Here is a 20,898-nt window from a genome sequence, read left to right as displayed (position 1 = left end):
ATTAAATCCGAAAATATCTCTACTCTCCTCGGCAATCGGGATACTGAAGAAAGCGTTCTTCAGGTCAATCACCGAGAACCAATTTGCTGAAGCTGGAACCATTGTCAATAAAGCAGTAATGTCGGGGACGACTGGAAACTGTGGGATAACTATCTTGTTTACTTCTCTGAGGTCGATCACGAACCTATACACAGGGGGTTGTGAAGGATCAGTACGTTTTAAGACGGGCAAAACCGGACTGTTACAGACATTTCCTGTTGTTTCTTCGATGACGTCTTTATCAATCAAATCATGAACAATTTTCAACAACGCTTTTTCGCATTCGTTAGATATTTTGTATTGGGGAATACGTGGCAACTTAACGTCGGCTTTCAAAGTTATGACATATGGTGTTATCTCCAAACGACCTACATCATTAGAACCATTAGCCCAGAGTATATCAGGAAGTGACAATAATTCAGTTGGAATATTTTCCTTTGATAAATACATCGAAGAAATGACCTTCTTGCCTAAAGTAAGTTGTACTCCCGAGGGAGAACAGTACAAGGTCGCATATAACCTTTTTAGTAAGTCCAAACCTAGCAAATTTTCACCACAACCTGTTGTCAAAATGAGGGGTGCTTCTAATTCGCATGGGCCAACAGAAAGAGACATAGGACTAGAGATCGGGTTTCTAACAGGGGCGCCAGAGAAACCTACAGAGACATTCATTTCGCCAGACAAAGGTGTGCCAGGAAGTTTCGAGTGCATAATAGAACTTTTCGTAGCACCAGTATCCAGCAGAAATGGCTCTGACACTCCTGAGGTAATCACCTCGACATAAGGTCCATCCTGATCTACTGGAACAACTCCCTCTCTTTGTCCATGGCTGTCCTAGCAATCGTTACCCTCATTTTCGTGTTCAGCGTAATAGTCGTCAGCATAGTACTGAGCTGATTTAGACGATGAATTATTCTGTTGGTCAAAGCTATTCATGGACTTCTGAGGCGGAAAAGAAGTTGTATTCTGAGTGAAATTTCCACGGCCTCTACCTCTAGGGGCATGTTGAACACCTCTCCCCCTTACACCTTGACCACCGTTTAAACGTCGCGCAAGAGCCGGACAATTATCCTTAAAATGACCCTCTTCCTTGCAATACGCACATTGATTCGGGCCATATGTAGGACGCTGGTGGGAAAACTCGTTACCTTGCGCGTTCCTCGAATACTGCTGTCGCGGTTGATAGTCGGGCTGACTAGCCGTGCGAGGCGGATAGGCCTGCTGGAAGAGAACCTTAGTTTTCAAATCTTTCGTCTTTTTATCTGCCTTGTCTAGCTCGTCTTCACGCCTATTCTCATAGTACTGGGCTGTAGCTAAAATCTGTGCTGACGTAGAGACAGCCCAAGCACTCTCAGAGTCTTTTAGTTTATTACATAGTTCAGGGAGCAAATTATGTACGAACTTGTCCACAAACAATCTTTGGCCACCCTCGGTAGCCATATCTTGGCCACTGTGGTCGGTGAATGTTTCCTCAAATCTCGTGAAAAAGTCAGACACATTCTCATCTTTCTTTTGTTTACATGCTGATAGCTTGTCCCAATTTACGCGTACTTCAGGCATTATTGTCTTCATGTACGCTATAATTCTACCGGGAAGTTCAGCTATTAATGGCTCAGGTTTAAAACCACCGACTTGTCTAGCATCTGTAGTCGCAATGTTCGCCCATGAGTCACCTAGTTCCTGATCGTGATCCGTATGACGTATCTTGCTCCATAAAGGATGTGGAACAACGTTCCCAAATAACATGTCTACATCTGCTAAATTCATTATACATGAGCTTGCAGTTTGCGATAACTCCTTATAATACCCAGTTGGGTTCTTACGAGGGTCAGGTAGTGACTGTTTGAGTGCTAATACTTCCGATCTTTTCCATGGGACATGTACCCATACACGCTGGAAATGGGGCAGAATTGGTGGATTAGCATTCGCATCACCTTCCCTCCAAACAGGAGGAACCTCTCTCATGGGGTACTGTTTCGCTCTTTTCCTACTAGACGTACCACATTCAGACGATGACCCAGAGTTACCACCTGTGCTTCGATATGATAATAATACCTCAACTGCTTTGTCGACATCGGGACCTACAATCATGCCTTCCCCGAATTTAAATCTTATACTACACAACTTTCGAGAGTTGCTCTCTTGACCATTATCTTCCAAATCCTCACACAGAAAAACACACATCTGTTCAAAAACATATCTTTGCGTCGGTTCATCCCATTGACGGAAAACGTTCATGACGGACTCTACATCATATCTGGCTGTATCCAGAGCCCAATTCCGTGCTAACTTATTCAGGCATTCCCTCTCTCGATAATCAGGCATTTGGCTTCGTAACTGTCTTAGTCCCGTATTAGGGGTCGTTTTAGGCGACCGAAAAAGTGGTGAAGGAATGTTAGTAATAATGCTGGCCGTTTTATGCCAGACGGAAGGTGAAAGTGGAGGAATAACTGATGTCAGAACAGAGTCACGCAAAGCAGAAACAGAAGCGTTCGCAGAACTAGTATCGGAAGAAATAGAAGGTGCGCTAGGCGAAGTTGTAGAAGGAACAGTAGGAGAAGTAGATGTGACTGGTGAGCCTTGAGGAGGCTGCATGTTAGACCTGGCACCTTGGCGTGAGTTTCCCTTCCACTTTTTGCTGTTGTGCCTCAAATGTTTTGCTGGTGTCTGCTACTCAGGGCACTGCGCCACGGCCAACCCGTGCCGCAGTGCAAGTGCTCCCTACTGTAAAGTGTACATGTGATTGATGTCCATGATTGGTTCATTGGATTTACTGTTAGTCCCTAGTAAAGTGCACTAGGAGTGCCAGGGCTTGTGAATGCCAATACTGCTAGTGGGCCTGCAGCGCTGGTTGCGCCACCCACAGAAGCAGCCTTAAAATGTGTCTAGGGTCTGCCATTGCAGAACCTGCGTGCAGTCTGGTACTGTCACCCTGGCTGGGCAAGTGCACACACTTGCCAGCCCCTAAACCTTCCCTTAACCTTCATGTTAGTCACCCCTATGGTAGGCCAGAGGGCAGGGTGCATTGTAAGTGTAAGGTAGAACATGCCCTGATGTGTGTGGCATGTTCTAGTAGTGAATTACTGCCAAATTCGTTTTTCACTATTGTAAGGCTACCTGTTCCCTTCTAGGCCAGATGAGCTGCTGGAATTATTACACTCTATAATCCCAGCAGGCTCAGGGAACATGGTAGAAATTCGTGTTTAGTATGCCTGAACTCAGAATAATGAAATACTTCTTTTAGTAAAGTTTATTTTAATATCCTGTGTTTGCAAATGCTACTTTTAGAAAGTTAGCATTTGCTTGCCTAACCATTTCAGCCCGCCTCTGCTTGGATGTGGATCTGACTGTCTGGTGTGTGTGAGTGACAGGGCTGGGAGTTGACAGGTAGTGATTAGCAGGAGGACCCCTTAATGGGTGGTGGGAGTTTCCCCTGAATGATGCATCAGGCTGTGCCCCTGCCACCACAATGCTGGCTCCGCCCTCCTGGGGAGCGACTGATGACTCAGCCTGCACCTGGCCCAGGAAGGACCGAAGCTTGTAAACAAAGTGCTCAGGCCACTCCTGCCCTCTCAATGCCGGCTCCGCCCCCCTGGGGAGCGGCTGATGTGCCTGCCCTCACACTGAATGCAGAAGTCACAAGTACCCACAACAAGTACTCAGAGACTGGAGCAGTTATGCAGAGGCCCCCCTGGCTTGCTAGAACAAAAGAAACTGGGTATAAAAGTAGGAGCCCTGCTCCTTGTAAATTAGATCCTGTTTGTGCTACAAGAGAAACTCTGCCCGAAGAGAAGGACCGGGAAGGACTACAAGGAGGAGTGCTGACTCTGGCCTGTGTCTGGTGCCTTGCTGCCAAAGGAGAGGAAGAGAAAAGACTACAAGAGACTTTTGCTTTATTTTGAACTTTGTGCCAAACTCTGCTAAAAAGATCTCCAAGGGCTTGCTGCTGAACTTGCCCCCTGACCAGCGCTCCAGGAACAGTGAGCGCTAACCCCTGACCAAAGCATCTGCTGTGTGTGCTGCTTATCGCTGCAGCGCTGCCTGAGGAAGACAAGAGCATCAAGCCCCCCCTGCACACCGTGACCGTGGGTGAGCAGATCGCCATAACAACGTGAAGCCCAGCCCGCCGCTGGACTGAACACCGTGACGGCATCTGCACCTGGCCCCACGAGAGCAAAGTAACGGAGGACCCGTCCGGTCCAAGCGCCGAAGTCTACTGGGCCCAAGCGCCGTAGATTCCCCCGCCAAGACGGACTGCCGCCCTTGTCATCTCCCTCGCTATCAGCGTCTGACCTGCCGCCCCGCTGAAGGGACAGCACCGCGACCGGCACTTTGGCTGGGTACGTCCCGCACTTGGGGACCGTACTGCCACTGCGCCACACCCAGCCGCCGCCGTCAGGACCGAAGAGGAGACTGAGCGAAGGACCTGAGACCCCATCGAGCACCGCCGCCCCGGGTGACCCGTGACCTGCTGCCTAGAGCCGCAGCTCGCCTCGCCCGTTAAGGAAGCAACGCGACGTGGGACAGCTCCCTCCCCTGCAGCCGTCCTCTTCAAAGATCACCCCAAGAAGTTCAAGGTACTGTCTTTGGCCCGTCGCGGTGCGAGCGTCCTGCAACCCGAGCTCGCACCGCGCTGACTGATCTCCGGCACCCCGGGAGCCGCACAACCGCTGGCAGCACGAGCCGCCCCTGAAGCAGAGGCTCGCTCTGCTCTTGGCCCCCGAGGCCCCGCCTGACGCTCCCGAAGGCCCGCGGCCCCCTCTTCCGAGTCAGGCCCCGCCGGGTAGCTCATTTCGGCAGCTGAGACAGCGGAAAGCGCCTAGAAGCGCTCTAAGACCCTTGAACCTTCGTAAAGCTGGGCAGAAGGCCCAAAAGACCGCATTTATTCAAGAACTGTGCCTTTTTCATAAAGAGTAACTGGAACCTGCATTTGAAGTAACCAAGACTGTATTTACAAGCCTGCTTGAGATTTATATAAAGAACATATATTTTTACAAATACAGTTTGGTGTCATTGTGTGGTGGGTTGGTTGTGATGGTATGATATTGCAAATGTTTAACCCTACATGCCCCAGAGATTAGCCTAAGACTGCTTAAGCCACACTACCTAGAGGGTAAGCAGAGGTTGTCTTGAAGGTAACCCTCAGCCCTGACGAGGAAGAGAGAGGCCCTGATTGTCGCCAGTGTCGCACTGCGCCAACCAGAGACTCCCCCTTCCTACATTGGACGCAGCGGTGAGGATTCGCGAATTTACATTTGCAGTGTTTTACCTTAGCTACTGACCATTGCATAGTGATTACAGTCCAGTAACTTAGCCACAGACTTTTTGATTTTTTAATTTTGCTAAAGAAGAAGATCCCTAGTGTTGCAAACATGCCTGGCACAAACAGCATTGATGGAGGAGAGTCCATAGCCTCTAGTGCGCAGGGGCTAGAATGGGACGCATCAAAGCTGGATGACTACACAAAGAAGCAGTTGAGTTATTTTTGCAGGAAACTCAAGGTTCCACACGCAGGATGCAGAAACAAACCTGAGTTCTACAAGGCCATGAGAGCCTGGATTGAATCTAGGAAGGCACCTGAGGATCAGAATGCACCTGTGGATCCTGTGGGTCTGGAAAAACCAGACAGCGTTCTTAGCTTTGGCAGAGGCCTGTCGCCAGAGGAGCTGGCAGACAGACAGGCAACCAGGGATCATGAGATCAAGATGGCAGAATTGAATTTGAAGGGCCAAATGGAGCTTGAAAGCAAAAAAATGGCTCTGGAAGAAAGAAAACTCCAGTTTGAGTATGATATGAAAATGAGGGAGATGAGTCTAAAAGAGAAAGCCTTGGATCATCCTCCCTCTGGTGGCAGCACAACGCCGGTGCAGGTAGAGTCAAGAGTGCACATCCCCAAAGATGTAGTTAAAGAGTTCTTTAAGGGGGATGACATAGGACAGTGGTTTAGGGCATATGAGGTAGCCATGCTTTCCCACCGGGTCCCTGAGAAGGATTGGGGAGCGGGGTTATGGGGAAGGTTCCTTAGCGAAGGAAGGGACACCCTGCTAGATTTGCCCACTGAAGACCAGAGATCCTATCCCCATATGAAAGAAGCTTTAATGACCAGGTATGGGCTTACCCCTGAAATGTATAGGCAGAAGTTTAGGGGGTGTAATAAGCGGCCTGGGAATACGTATGTGGAGTTTGTGACTTTTTTTTGCAGAGCACTGGATGGTTGGGTGAAGGGTAACAAAGTGAATGATTTTCAAGGTCTCTTTGATTTAATTGCATGGGAGCACTTGTCTGATCAATGTTTTCCTGAGTTACGCCAGCACCTGATTGATAGCAAGTTGTCCAACCCGAGGAAACTTGCTGAGGAGGCGGACCGCTGGCTCAGCACCAGGGTCCACAAGGGTCCAGTGGGAGACTCCGCCAAGGGTGGGCAGGGTCCCCAGCAGAAGAGTGGGGGGGACAAGGGAAAACAGAAAGGGTTCCAAAAAGGCCCCCAAAGTAATCCCCAAGGGGACCAGCAGAAAGGTTCTCAGCCTCCCCCACCCCCTAAGCAGAATGGGGCCCCGACAGGTCGACCTGTTCCAAAGGGGCCCTTCAATTGTTACAAATGTGGTGACCCGGGGCACATAGCCAGTGACCCCAAGTGTCGCCTGTTTGGAAAACCAGCACCCACTGGTGCTCCGCCCCGACAAGTGACCAGTGTTCACTTAGGAGAAGAAGTGATGGTCCCGGGGGGTGGAGATCCTGTTCAGATGACCCTAGTCTCACTAGGAGACAGTGAGATGGTCCCTACAAGCTACCTGCCCTCTAACACTAAAAAATATGGGCAGGTGGTTACCATCAATGGTAAGAAAGCTGAGGCTCTTAGAGACACAGGAGCCAGTGTGACTGCAGTGAGGCATCACCTGGTGTCTCAGGAGCAGGTTGTACCCCATGCCTACTGTAGGGTTGTCAACGCTGACAATTCAGAGAGTCAGTGTCCGATGGCTCAAGTTCCCTTCGAGTGGGGGGGGGTCTCTGGTACTCTGCAGGTCTGTGTGAGGAAAGCCATGCCTGTTGACTGTTTGCTAGGGAATGACTTGGAGGACTCCCCTTGGGAAAAGGTGGAGAAAACGACTCACCTGAAGATGGTGGGTCTACCTGACTGGGCGTGCGTGACCACCCGGTCAATGGCAGCCAGTAGGGGTGATCAAGAGGTCCTGGGGCCTGACGGAGAGGCCCAGGAACCGGCCTTAGGGAGAAGGCGCAGGGCGCGCGGGAAACCGGCCCCTGAAGTTCCCACGGTCCAGGAGGAAGCAGACCTTGAGGGGGATGCCCTGGAGCCTACTGGGGAACAGATTGCCGAACTGGGGGACCTGCCTGAGCTGACCCATTGGCAGCAAGAAGGAGGCCCCTCCAGGGAGGAATTCTGCAGGGAGCAGAAAGAATGCCCTTCTCTCGTGGGTATGCGGCAGCAGGCTGCAGACCAGGCCAATGGTGTTCAGGCCAAAACACATTATGTGTACTGGGAGAATGACCTCCTGTACTCAGAGCCTAAGGCTGCTGAACCTGGGTCAGCCCGTGTGCTGGTGGTACCCCAGAAGTTCAGAGCCTTCCTACTGGGACTGGCTCATGATGTGCCTTTAGCAGGACATTTGGGGATGGACAAGACCTATGACAGGCTTGTCACCCACTTCTACTGGCCCCAAATGCACAAGAGCTCAGATGCTCATTGTAGGACCTGTCCAACTTGCCAGGCAAGTGGGAAGAGCGGAGGGAAGAACAAGGCTCCCCTCCAACCCTTCCCTGTGGTCAGTACGCCATTCCAACGAGTGGGTATTGATATTGTTGGGCCTCTGGACCCCAAGACAGCCATGGGCAACAGGTTCATCCTGGTCTTGGTGGATCATGCCACCCGGTACCCTGAAGCCATCCCTCTGAGGACAGTGACGGCCCCCGTGGTGGGGCGTGCACTAATGGGAATTTTCTCCAGAGTGGGGTTCCCTCTAGAGGTGGTGAGCGACAGAGGGACCAACTTTATATCCAAGTATATGAAGTCCCTTTGGCAAGAGTGTGGTGTAACCTACAAGTTCACCACACCTTACCATCCACAAGGAAATGGGTTGGTTGAAAGATTCAACCGAACCCTGAAGGGCATGATCATGGGCCTGGAAGGTCCAATGAGGCGTAAGTGGGACGTCCTCTTACCATGCCTGCTCTTTGCATACCGCGAGGTGCCACAGAAGTCTCTAGGGTTCAGCCCCTTTGAGCTGCTGTATGGCCACCCCGTGAGAGGACCACTGAGTTTGGTAAAGGAAGGCTGGGAGCAATCTCCCAGGAAACCTCCCCAGAATGTATATAGCTACATGCTGGCCTTCAGAAACCAAACCAGGCGCTTCAGACAACTTGCTGAGGCAAATCTGGAAGCAAGCCAGGAGGAGATGAAGCGGTGGTACGACCAGAATGCCACTCTGGTAGAGCTTCAGCCTGGACAGGAGGTGTATGTCTTGGCCCCAGTGGAACCCTGTGCACTTCAGGATAAGTGGACAGGCCCATTTGAGGTTGTGGAGCGCAAGAGCTCAGTGACATACTTGGTGGACATGAAGACGCCCAGGAATCCTTTAAGGGTCTTACATGTCAACCGCCTCAAGCCCCACTTGAAAAGGTCCGAAGTGGGCATGCTGTTGGCCACTGATGATGGAATGGAAGAGGAGTCTGAGCCTCTTCCTGACCTCTTAGTGGCCTGTGAGAAAGATGGGTCAGTGGATGGAGTTAACCTCTCACCCACCCTGACCCCTGAGCAACAGGAAGACTGCCGCCAGTTGCTGGGGCAGTTTCCAGACCTGTTCTCCCTGGTTCCTAGTGTCACAGATTGGTGCGTCCATGATGTGGACACAGGAGACAGCTTACCTGTGAAGCATAAGGCTTACAGGGTAACTGACAGGGTCCGGGCCTGCATCAAGGAGGAGGTCTCCAAGATGCTTGCTCTTAGGGTGGTTGAGTCTTCCAGCAGTCCTTGGTCCAGCCCCGTGGTCTTGGTCCCAAAGGCTGCTGCGCCGGGAGCCACACCTGAACTCCGGTTCTGTGTGGACTACAGAGGACTCAATTCAGTCACCAAGACTGACGCGCACCCTATCCCCAGAGCTGATGAGCTCATTGATCGGCTAGGGGCTGCCCGGTTCCTCAGCACGTTTGATTTAACGTCTGGGTACTGGCAGATCGCCTTGACCGATGGGGCAAAGGAGAGGTCAGCATTCTCCACACCAGATGGGCATTTCCAGTTCCGGGTTATGCCATTTGGGATGAAGAATGCCCCTGCCACCTTTCAGAGGTTGGTCAACCAGGTGTTGGTTGGGCTGGATGAGTTCAGTGCCGCCTACCTGGATGACATCGCAGTGTTCAGTGGCACCTGGCCAGAACACCTGCGGCACCTCTGGGAAGTGTTGATGGCGCTGCGCAAGGCCGGCCTCACAATCAAGGCAAGCAAGTGCCAGATTGGGCAGGGTTCCGTGGTGTACTTGGGACACCAAGTGGGGAGTGGCAAGGTGGCACCCTTGCAACCCAAAATTGAGACCATCCTGGCTTGGGAACCCCCCAAGACCCAGACAGCAGTGAGAGCCTTCCTGGGGCTCACTGGGTATTACAGGAGGTTTGTCAAGGGCTATGGCACTATTGTGACCCCCTTGACAGAACTGACTTCTAAGAAGCAGCCCAGGAATGTGATTTGGACTGACACCTGTCAGAAGGCTTTTGACACCCTGAAGACTGCCATGTGCACGGCGCCCGTGCTCCTGGCTCCTGATTTCTCCAAGGAATTCATAGTGCAAACAGACGCTTCAGAGCATGGTGTAGGGGCTGTTCTCTCACAGATGACTGAGGAGGGCTGGGACCAACCCGTAGCCTTCATCAGTAGGAGGTTACTTCCACGGGAAAGTAGGTGGAGTGCAATAGAGCGAGAAGCATTTGCTGTGGTCTGGGCGCTGAAGAAGCTAAGACCCTACTTGTTTGGGTCTCACTTCCGGGTTCAGACGGACCACAGGCCCCTCAGATGGTTGATGCAAATGAGGGGTGAGAACCCAAAACTGTTGAGGTGGTCCATCTCCCTACAGGGTATGGACTTCACGGTGGAACACCGCCCTGGCACAGATCACGCCAACGCTGATGGTCTGTCCAGATTTTTCCGCCTTAGTGATGAGGAACTCCCTGGGGAAGGGTAGTTCTCCCCACATTTCAGCTGGAGGGGACACGTGTTAGACCTGGCACCTTGGCGTGAGTTTCCCTTCCACTTTTTGCTGTTGTGCCTCAAATGTTTTGCTGGTGTCTGCTACTCAGGGCACTGCGCCACGGCCAACCCGTGCCGCAGTGCAAGTGCTCCCTACTGTAAAGTGTACATGTGATTGATGTCCATGATTGGTTCATTGGATTTACTGTTAGTCCCTAGTAAAGTGCACTAGGAGTGCCAGGGCTTGTGAATGCCAATACTGCTAGTGGGCCTGCAGCGCTGGTTGCGCCACCCACAGAAGCAGCCTTAAAATGTGTCTAGGGTCTGCCATTGCAGAACCTGCGTGCAGTCTGGTACTGTCACCCTGGCTGGGCAAGTGCACACACTTGCCAGCCCCTAAACCTTCCCTTAACCTTCATGTTAGTCACCCCTATGGTAGGCCAGAGGGCAGGGTGCATTGTAAGTGTAAGGTAGAACATGCCCTGATGTGTGTGGCATGTTCTAGTAGTGAATTACTGCCAAATTCGTTTTTCACTATTGTAAGGCTACCTGTTCCCTTCTAGGCCAGATGAGCTGCTGGAATTATTACACTCTATAATCCCAGCAGGCTCAGGGAACATGGTAGAAATTCGTGTTTAGTATGCCTGAACTCAGAATAATGAAATACTTCTTTTAGTAAAGTTTATTTTAATATCCTGTGTTTGCAAATGCTACTTTTAGAAAGTTAGCATTTGCTTGCCTAACCATTTCAGCCCGCCTCTGCTTGGATGTGGATCTGACTGTCTGGTGTGTGTGAGTGACAGGGCTGGGAGTTGACAGGTAGTGATTAGCAGGAGGACCCCTTAATGGGTGGTGGGAGTTTCCCCTGAATGATGCATCAGGCTGTGCCCCTGCCACCACAATGCTGGCTCCGCCCTCCTGGGGAGCGACTGATGACTCAGCCTGCACCTGGCCCAGGAAGGACCGAAGCTTGTAAACAAAGTGCTCAGGCCACTCCTGCCCTCTCAATGCCGGCTCCGCCCCCCTGGGGAGCGGCTGATGTGCCTGCCCTCACACTGAATGCAGAAGTCACAAGTACCCACAACAAGTACTCAGAGACTGGAGCAGTTATGCAGAGGCCCCCCTGGCTTGCTAGAACAAAAGAAACTGGGTATAAAAGTAGGAGCCCTGCTCCTTGTAAATTAGATCCTGTTTGTGCTACAAGAGAAACTCTGCCCGAAGAGAAGGACCGGGAAGGACTACAAGGAGGAGTGCTGACTCTGGCCTGTGTCTGGTGCCTTGCTGCCAAAGGAGAGGAAGAGAAAAGACTACAAGAGACTTTTGCTTTATTTTGAACTTTGTGCCAAACTCTGCTAAAAAGATCTCCAAGGGCTTGCTGCTGAACTTGCCCCCTGACCAGCGCTCCAGGAACAGTGAGCGCTAACCCCTGACCAAAGCATCTGCTGTGTGTGCTGCTTATCGCTGCAGCGCTGCCTGAGGAAGACAAGAGCATCAAGCCCCCCCTGCACACCGTGACCGTGGGTGAGCAGATCGCCATAACAACGTGAAGCCCAGCCCGCCGCTGGACTGAACACCGTGACGGCATCTGCACCTGGCCCCACGAGAGCAAAGTAACGGAGGACCCGTCCGGTCCAAGCGCCGAAGTCTACTGGGCCCAAGCGCCGTAGATTCCCCCGCCAAGACGGACTGCCGCCCTTGTCATCTCCCTCGCTATCAGCGTCTGACCTGCCGCCCCGCTGAAGGGACAGCACCGCGACCGGCACTTTGGCTGGGTACGTCCCGCACTTGGGGACCGTACTGCCACTGCGCCACACCCAGCCGCCGCCGTCAGGACCGAAGAGGAGACTGAGCGAAGGACCTGAGACCCCATCGAGCACCGCCGCCCCGGGTGACCCGTGACCTGCTGCCTAGAGCCGCAGCTCGCCTCGCCCGTTAAGGAAGCAACGCGACGTGGGACAGCTCCCTCCCCTGCAGCCGTCCTCTTCAAAGATCACCCCAAGAAGTTCAAGGTACTGTCTTTGGCCCGTCGCGGTGCGAGCGTCCTGCAACCCGAGCTCGCACCGCGCTGACTGATCTCCGGCACCCCGGGAGCCGCACAACCGCTGGCAGCACGAGCCGCCCCTGAAGCAGAGGCTCGCTCTGCTCTTGGCCCCCGAGGCCCCGCCTGACGCTCCCGAAGGCCCGCGGCCCCCTCTTCCGAGTCAGGCCCCGCCGGGTAGCTCATTTCGGCAGCTGAGACAGCGGAAAGCGCCTAGAAGCGCTCTAAGACCCTTGAACCTTCGTAAAGCTGGGCAGAAGGCCCAAAAGACCGCATTTATTCAAGAACTGTGCCTTTTTCATAAAGAGTAACTGGAACCTGCATTTGAAGTAACCAAGACTGTATTTACAAGCCTGCTTGAGATTTATATAAAGAACATATATTTTTACAAATACAGTTTGGTGTCATTGTGTGGTGGGTTGGTTGTGATGGTATGATATTGCAAATGTTTAACCCTACATGCCCCAGAGATTAGCCTAAGACTGCTTAAGCCACACTACCTAGAGGGTAAGCAGAGGTTGTCTTGAAGGTAACCCTCAGCCCTGACGAGGAAGAGAGAGGCCCTGATTGTCGCCAGTGTCGCACTGCGCCAACCAGAGACTCCCCCTTCCTACACTGCACTAGAGAAATAGAAGCCAGCTGAAGAGTAGCTGGTGAGTGCTGTAGAGGAGCTGGTATAACAGCTACCAGAGGTGCAACTAAAGGTTGCGGAGGTGCTGTGGCATTTTGCGCATAGGGTGGTGGCGAACTCAGCAAATGCGCCATTAATGGATCTTTCTCACGCTCTTTTACTGTCTCTTGCTGAAGAGATGGTAAAACAGGATAGCATTTATCTATTGCCATTTTACGTTGCCTGTGCAACTGCTCACTTATTCGATCCTCTTCGTTGTCTTTAAATTTTATCGCGGCTTGTATTACTGAAATACCCCTTTCCCTCTTATTCTTCTTTTCTAGTTTAATTGCCTTTTGTTTGGCCTCTTTACGCCATAAGCGGAAAGAGTCAAACATCGCCGGTCGGGCTTTCTTTTTGAACAGTTTGACCTCTAGGTTATCTAGAATTTCTGAGTCGAAACTACCATATTGGGGCCATTTTAAAACACCATCTTTACGGGTGTATTTTATCCACACTTCATTATATGTGATAGGACCTACGCCATGTTTTACATAGAGCTCATACGTTGGAGTTCCAATTGGAGGAACCGGACACGAATCCTCTAATCGGGAGTCCCTATTATAACCAAGACAAAACAAGTTTCCAAGTCTGCTAAAACCAGGCATCTTCGCTCACTAGTCTAGCTTCAAACTTCAAAGGTTTATCTATTATGATATTTCTTGTGAAAACACGAGTCCTTCGGCTTTGGAGCTTGCAAGTGCCAAATCAAGTCGTATCTCCAGGATACCAAAAACTAAGGACAAATTAAGGACTGGGAGAGGCTCCACTTATACTTAACTGAAGTATTTGAAGATCGGTGACGTCGCTAGAAGACTCGTCTATCGTTTCGCTCTACCAAGGATCACTGGGTCCAAAACAAGGCGATAGTCAGGGCAGCAGTCCTTCGTAGCCGTCGGGACGCGGGGAACCTCGCAGCAAAGACCTTCGGATCCACGTCGACATACAGGGGTCACTGAAGTGGCTGGCCGTCCTCCGGAATTTTCACACGAAGCTCCTCACGAACATCTGGCTTGGACCGTCGCCGCTTGATATCGCCCCGAGTTGGGCGCCAATTGAGGTGCCAGGTTTTTAGGAACCCGGTGGTGCCAGGGGACAACACCCGAAGACCTCTGAGTTCTCCCTTGTTCCGGACCACAGAAACAATGAGTCTTCTAGTCGCAGTCAGAGATCAAGTTTTATTGGTAGCTACCAAGTAACACGTGTCCTAGAAGCACGACAAACACGGGTCATGTATTCTCAGGAGACTGTACGTGTTCGTTTTTACAGAACCCGTTTTCTCCTTTTATACAGAAATAATGGCTTCAAGCAAGAATTCTTGAGTTTATGATATGGCTGTAAACATATTTCTGTAATAATACAAAGTGCGGCGTCACGTAAGCAAACCCACATTTTAGATGTCCAGTTCGTGACAGATTACCCAGCAAGATCCGGGACTCCCATCAGATATCGATGAAACACCAATAAAGGCAGGTACCACCCAGTCATAAAACTGGCCATAAAGAAGAAGTATGGACAGGTGCATGTTTGTAGAAAGCATGTTCTGTATGGGGTGAATGGTTTGTGGAATGTTATGTGTCGATAGTATCGTGTTCGGCCACTGGGCGGGGAGCCGCCCAAACAGGTTTGGCTTAAAGCAATGGAGTCAGTTTGGACAGGTCAGGGGGAAGTCAGGGAAGGTGGACGTGTCCTTTTGGATCAAGCTCGACCTTTAATTGACTTAACATGAGGGCAAGACGTAAGATGGATGCCGTTCACAAAATGGAGTCTAAGGGATGGGGACGGAAACTACGATTTAGGGGTGTTGGCTACCCTCGATTGTCACGCAAATACATAGGAGTGATGTCCTAATCATTATCGGTTCACGGACACTAAATTCGTCATGGTACGTTGATATTTTGTGACACGGGTATTGGACCTCGATATTGGGATAACAATAGGGTCCAGATTTTCAGAACCACACAGTCTGGAGACGAACGGGGTCCCCTGGTCTGTTAAGATTTCCTTTGGAAATCCCACCCTCTAGAATAATTCTATCAATTTCTCGGCTATGTTCTTAGCATTGGGGATTCTTAAGGGAAAGGCCTCCGGAAACCTAGTTGTGTAGTCCACTAGGACCAGGGCATAGGAATGTCCTTTTGCAGTGCGAGGAAGGGGCCCGATAATGTCCATGCCTACCCTTTCGAATGGAGTCCCCAATATGGGGAGAGGTTGTAAGGCAACAGCAGGGGGTTTATACATATTTCTTTTCTGGCAAATGTCACACTGTTTACAATACTCCTCTGCCTCTTTATAAATCCCAGGCCAATAAAAAAGTTTCAGTAGGTGTGTCTTTTTTTTGGCGCCTGAATGACCAGCTGTTAGGTGAGTGTGGGCATAAAACAGGACTTGTTTTCTGAATTCTTTTGGTACTAACAATTGGAGGGAATCTATGGGTTTACCTAACCTATATAACAGGTCATCTTTTATCAAGAATTTAGGGATGCTTTGACTAGGTTGGGCTTGTTCCACATGGGCCTTTTCCCAGCGGTGGCATCGTTAATTTGGGTGAAGTGGAAACTACGATCCAGTACCCAAGGTTCAGTAGACAAGAGGGCCGGGCATGCATTTGGTTTTTCAGATTTAGGTTCTTTAAGTTCCCTCTGAAACAGGTCCAAAAAATCTGGGTTGTCTACCCCTATAATGAGGTCTTCAGGAAAGGAATCTTCCACTCCTACTCTCACTGACCCAGGACTTCTCCCTAAGGGGGTAATCGTAATGTGCGCCAATGGATAGGGTTTTACGTCCCCATGTACACATCTACTATGGACTAGGGACTTGGGAATGAGCTGTTGGGGTAGCACTAGTTTCTTTTGGATCACGAACCGCCTGCATCCTGAATCCAACAGCGCCCTTATTTGTAGTTGGTTGACCGTTACCCTTAAATAGAACGATGGTCCCATCTCAGCGGTGTACATCACGGCCTTAGGTATGTACCCCACCTCCATTGGTTCTTCAGGGGCCTATCTTCTGGGACACAGTCTAGCGATATGGCCCCATTCGAAGCACTGGGGGCCTTTGAAAACTGGTTCCATACTTATGGGTTTCACTTTTGGCTGCTCTGGGCCGACTTTGAACTTCCTCTCGGGTTTTGGTACTGCGGACATCTTTGTAGTTTTTTCTTGGTCCCAAGGGAGAGACCTAGGCTGCGCTCGGGAATAATTGGTGGCCGTCTCTACGGCTTGTGGACAGTAAGGCCAGAATGTTGCTTAAGCCAATGTTGGGTTCCGTGTGGTAACGCTTCCAGAAACTGTTCCAAGTATATACTAGTCATTATCTCTTCTTTGGGCCTGCTCTCGGGTTTCAGCCACTTATCGGCTGCCATTTTTAACCGGAGATATAGAGTCTTGGGGTTTTCACCAGGAATTCCTTTTTCTTTCCTGAACCATACACGATAGGCCTCTGAATCTAATCCTAAGTGGTCCAGTATTATTTCTTTGATCTCTTGATATGGCGTATTCCCTGTGGCATTGGCCACCTGGTATGCAGCCTGAGCTTTCCCGGTTAACAATGTAGCCAGAAAGAAGGGCCATTTTTCTTCTGCCCAACCACAGGCCCTGGCTGCTCTTTCAAAGTTAGTCAGAAAGGCATCTGGATCCTCCCCTGCGTTGTATTTTTGTAATGATACTCCCGAGGGATGCGTCGGGGTGGCTCTACGTTCCCACCGGGTAAAGCACTGGGTTCTTGGACCGCCTTTTTTAAGCCTTCGATGGTGTTCTTGAAAACTTCCCTCTCTGCTTGAGCCGACGTCATTTGTCTTTCTACCGCCCATTCTAACTTTTCTTGTCCCTTTATAAGGTGGTGTATGATTTGGTCCATCTTCTGTTGCGGGATGGAAGGGGGATATCCCACTTCTGACACCAGTTGTGGCGTGGGATCAAGAAGAGACCTAAGACCAGTTCGGGGTAGGTAAGGTTTTATTTTGGAAAACGTCTTTTTATGGCGGGTTGTCAGGGTGTCTCTCTGAAAAGCTCTGGGGTCCATGATGGCGTCTGGTTATGGTCTTGTTTACAGATGGTTAAGAAGCAGACTTCAGGGGATGTTCTGTTCCTCCTAACTCCTCGTTGGACTCCGCCAGGGAAAAGAAACAGGTACAGATCGTCAGGATATGTACTCTATCTGGACTCTCCCACAGGGAACCGGGCAAGTGCAGGAGACACCTGTGCTAAGGTGCTAAACACTTTATTAAACGTGCGAGGGTACAGAGGCGTGATTACTGGTGAGGAGGGGTATATTTACACGGTGAGGACAAAGAAAGGTTGGGCAGATATTCTGGCACACACGCGGCTACGATTTAGAAGAACCCCGTCTTCCTACCCAGCCCGCCAAACACTGCCGTACCTGTTGTAGCCACACTCCTCCCTCGGGAGTGTGGCACGGCGATTCACGGATCCAGTGGCCTCCTGGCTTACTCCTGTCGTCCTCGGGTTCACCTCCAAAAGCTCCGTTCTCTGCTCCTCCGGGCCGCTCTCCCACTCTCGATCCTCGGTCGGTGACGTCACACGCCAGGACATCTTCTTCCGTGTTTTTACCCACTAGCAATCCCGCGCCGTCATCAGGGGGCGGAGCTGCATACTCGTGTGTCTTCCAGTTAAAGGGCCATCATCCAATTCGTCGGCTAGTTCCCAGGAACAGGCTTCTCCCCTGTTCCAGTCATGCTGATAATGAGGCAGAGAGGGGGAGGACGTCAGTTCACTACGCCACCACTCAACATTATCTGGTTCTTTTCCTCCCGTCCCCTGCCCAGTGTTACAGTGACCTTAATGCTGCAATATGCATTTCATTACCATCATTTGCTTACTCTGGAGAATCTCCAGGGTGTAGGAGGTTTGCTGTTCCAGAGTTCTTGCTTCAGCTTCTGGGCAGTTATCACTCTGTGGCGATCTATGGTCCTGTTTCTCTGCTCTCGTTGTAGTAGCTCTTATCAGAGCTTCATCCATCCGCCAACGATAATAAGATGCCAGGCATCACCCAGCACACAACACAGACTATGTTGGGCTACGTCGGCGCAGTTAGAGCGAGGAAGTTCTCCGGATCCATCAGGCTGTGAATGTAACCTAAGGGCTTAAGATGAAATGAAGAGCTTACCTCCTTCCTGAGTGGCTCCAGACTGCTGTGTGCAGACCCGATAGCTGGCAGCACCCTGGAGTATGTATGTATAAATAAGATTATGTTGGAACTAACCTGCAATATAGTGGCAGGCAGCACCCTGCCATAGAGTTGGGTTTCTCATAGTGTTTTAATTACTGACACATTAATGGAGATTGTCTTTTAATAGGCAGAAGAACAACACTGACCGTACATTTTCCTGGGTTTGTCTTTAAAATGACGTACACATTAGGAATGGCATTTCGTTCTGCTGGAATAATAACACAAGTTATCTTGCACTCTATGTTGTTGCATGAATTGTAGGCTGCAATAAATTCCATGTTCTATTCAAACAAGCTTTCTACAGGGCACATACATGATTTGCTGCTGTAGAGAAATAATGCTCCTGTGTACTGTGGCAGACTCAGAAATATTGAAAAACTTCATGATTTCTCTTTCAGCACTTCCTAGTAAAATCTTTCACTTTTTGACTCCTACATTTAGCAGAAACATAACTTAGTACCATTAAAATAGTTGTGATGGGGAACATTCATGTGGGGTTAGGACTGGCTCGACCAGAGAGCATGCTGACTTGGAGGAGTATGGAGTTGACCACATTGCCTGGTCCGGTGTGGAACCAAGCCAGCGATGCTTTGCTGCAGGCTCCTTTGCCCTGATAGCTGGTCAACAGTTTGAGGAGGAGGAGGTGAAGAGCTGGCTAAGTGTGCCATGAGGCTGGCATTTCAGTACATCCCTGAGAAGTGAGCTTTGATTCGATGTAGTGTTCCTCTTATACCACGTGCAATTACTTCTCTCCAAAGCCTCAAGAATTCCTGGGTGTGAAGGGCGGCTGATTCTGATTGGGTGCTTGATAGTTTTCTAGAAACTCATGTTCTTGATTGTTCATGTTTGTCAGTAGTTAATGAAACACGCCCAGTGGTTTTATCTCTTCAGTTGTCACACGCTGCAATAAAAGTTTCTTACTCGTTGCAAACAAATATGAACGGCTGACGAGCCTCTGTCTGTCAAAGAATGGAAGGGCTGAGGAACTGTCAGTCATCTCACTGCGAAGCAGAGCAGTGTCATGCTTTACCCTCACTCAGGCCTCTGATTTTAACTAACATCACTTAGAACACTGGGACTTTAGAGCCCATCCTTTTAATGAGAAAAACAAAACTACAAGTCCCATAAGCAATAGTGGTGGAAGGTGTCACGCATGACCTGGGGCAACATCGATTCAGCACATCCAGTTTCATTTTTTAAGTATTTGACATAATATTAAATTTATAACCTTTGTTTTTATGGTCATGAGTCACCAGAATACTAAAAACGTCTTTTATTTTCAGGGTCAATTAAGTAATGGTCACCAGCTTGGAAGCTCTGTTAAATCTTCAGTATTTGTCATTGATCTCCACATGTGGCTGGTTTGGGTCTGCCCCCTGCATCGTTCCCGATAACTCGCACAGGTAAGGAGCTTGTAGCAGCAACATGATAACCCCATACTCGTCTGTAAGAAGTGCGCTCCGAGGCAGGTATCCGATCATTTTTGTGAAACAAGCAAGCGCCAATATCTGCTATGTACATTTGTTAAATAAAACACAATCAAATCACAGTATACTGTTCCGGAGGTTCAGTCCCAGAGTCATTATCTGTAACTGAATGCAGACACCCTAGGAAGCATGTGCTTTTAAGACAAGTTGCGTTCACTCACCTGATGGTGACATGCTTCATTATTGGGCTATACTCTTCACCAGGCCAGCGCTACAATGCCTGGCGGGCACCACCAGAGGGCACTTTGTCGCAGATCTTTTATTAAGTATGCCGGATGAGCATAGTAGGACAGAGGATGTTGTGTCATAAGATGTGAGATTGGTGAAAGCCTGAATATAAGATCAACTATCGACCAGTTGCCGCAATATAGTTAATGTGATCATCCTGGTCCATGTTGAGATTAAAAACAGTGGCAAAGAAACTGAGGAACTAATGGCCCCTATCACTGTGTGAAAGTGTCGATCACCTATGGACCTGCTGGTAAGCTGGGGTCTAAATTTCAGGTCAACTTTTTTCATGCTTTGTGTAGTCATGGAGCAATCTGTTGGCATTTCATCATGACCAAATATGGGAAAATGGGTAAATGTGACCTAATCTTCTCCACAATGTGAGGAGCTCTGTAACTCAAAGCCCTGCACCGTGCATAGGTGATAAGGTGCCTATTAACATCTTACTGCCACAGGTGAGCGCTGTCTAACAGGGTGCACTAGATACGGTAACCCTCCTAAAATTCAGGACATACTGACTTATCCAATAGCGAGGACGCCGCATCAGAGGGCAACTGGTTTGAAAGGCACATGCTTCCTAGGGTGTTCAGTTAGAGATAATGTCTGTGGGACTGAACCTCCAGAACAGTATACTGTGAGTTGATTTATATGAAGAATGTGTATACTGGACTGTCATTTTCCTCAGCATCTCTTGTGCTATGTAAAATAAAACGCAACACACCGGGAGGCCAACAAATCTATCATACATTTAATGCAAAACAAATATTCTTTTTTTCTTTTTTTTAAGTTTTCAAAAACCTTTATTGAGGAACAAATAATGGCAGACACAATACACCGAGCAATACCGCAGCTCACATCAGCAAGATACAATTCAAGTCAGTCATTTAGTAACAGGCAGATTACATTGAATACATTTAATGCAAAAATAGCAAAAGGCCAAGCAAACTAACAAGTGGCAATTGTCTTTGCAATGGACGAGAGCATCCACCCTAAAGCAAGTTGGAGTATATAATGCTAATGCTACAAAATGTATTTTTACACACTTTTCTCCTAA

At 49.7% G+C, this 20,898-nt stretch overlaps 1 protein-coding gene across 1 annotated transcript in view; it reads left to right on the top strand.

Moving 5' to 3' along the window:
- LOC144806386 (uncharacterized) overlaps positions 1 to 20,898 on the top strand; it is a 64,603-nt gene that overhangs the window by 16,337 nt on the left and 27,368 nt on the right. The window contains exon 3 of the mRNA XM_078672753.1: positions 19,413 to 19,532. The gene's annotated coding sequence lies outside the window, so the exon portion shown is untranslated. The remainder of the gene's footprint in view (positions 1 to 19,412; positions 19,533 to 20,898) is intronic.

This window comes from Lissotriton helveticus, chromosome 1_2 (assembly GCF_964261635.1).
Source record: "Lissotriton helveticus chromosome 1_2, aLisHel1.1, whole genome shotgun sequence".
Classification (NCBI taxonomy): domain Eukaryota; kingdom Metazoa; phylum Chordata; class Amphibia; order Caudata; family Salamandridae; genus Lissotriton; species Lissotriton helveticus.
This window is presented reverse-complemented; position numbering and strand designations above follow the sequence as displayed.